The following is a 1,037-nucleotide window of genomic DNA, read 5'->3' as shown; positions in this document are numbered from 1 at the left end:
AAAGGCCTAACTTCAAATTGGATTGATTCTTAAATCATTGGGTAAAGTGTATATTAACTAGTGAGGCTTTGTAGTTGCACATGGTTGAAGAGAACCAGGGTGTCACCCGGTCTAATAATGCTTAAGCTTGAATATCTAGTCCATCCATGCAACACATATATTGTACACCCAAACGACAACGTACAACTAACTTTTGATGTTCACTAACAATCATAGAATGATCATTCCAATAAAATATTACTCTTTCGCTCAAAGAGTGTTGGTACACAACACAGAGATGCCGACCTTCTACGTGCCATGACTCTACCCTTGTGCATGCCATGAAATGTAACACCCATGAAACATGAATTCTACGTTGTAATGTTAGGATTATTTGAATCTTTTGTTGGTAAACCATAAACATAAAACAATAATGTCTACCAAATATAAGATCAATCATGTTCACACAATGCGACCACCTAAGACTTGGGACAGCCACACAGCGCGTGCCCACTGACACCGACCTTGTGCATGTTAGGAAACACCAACCATGACTTGTGAAATCCATTTTCCTATGCTTGGATTGACCTCAAATTTTTTTTACAAACTAAACAACATACAAAAATGATTGTAACAAGATATCAGAACTTTTTGCCACCTCTAACCATATTATTATTTTTTTTTAATATTTAATAATAAAATATTCATAAAATATTATTGGTTGTTTAAAAAATTATGAAACTTGTGTTGCACACTACTTTGAGTGTCCTAATCATAGTCCAATCACGTCCATGCCATGAGACATTATAAAACTTGAGTTTTTTGAGTGGGTGACAGCTCGTCACTTGACATATGCAAGCCTGCCAGACCAAAAATTGTTCAGAATGCACTATATGGGGGGTCGACCTGCCTGCATGGGTGGGGCGTGGGGGTACCCCTGTCGCCGTGTCCATGCTCCAAGCATAGTGTGCAACCTAATACCAACATATGCTTGGGGCTTGGACGTGGTCGGAGGTCCACGTCCTTGCGTCGGACGGAGAGAGATAGCGGGATGGTGA

This window comes from Benincasa hispida, unplaced genomic scaffold (assembly GCF_027475165.1).
Source record: "Benincasa hispida cultivar pf3 unplaced genomic scaffold, pf3_genome.v1.1 HicScf1510, whole genome shotgun sequence".
NCBI classification, from domain to species: domain Eukaryota; kingdom Viridiplantae; phylum Streptophyta; class Magnoliopsida; order Cucurbitales; family Cucurbitaceae; genus Benincasa; species Benincasa hispida.
This window is presented reverse-complemented; position numbering follows the sequence as displayed.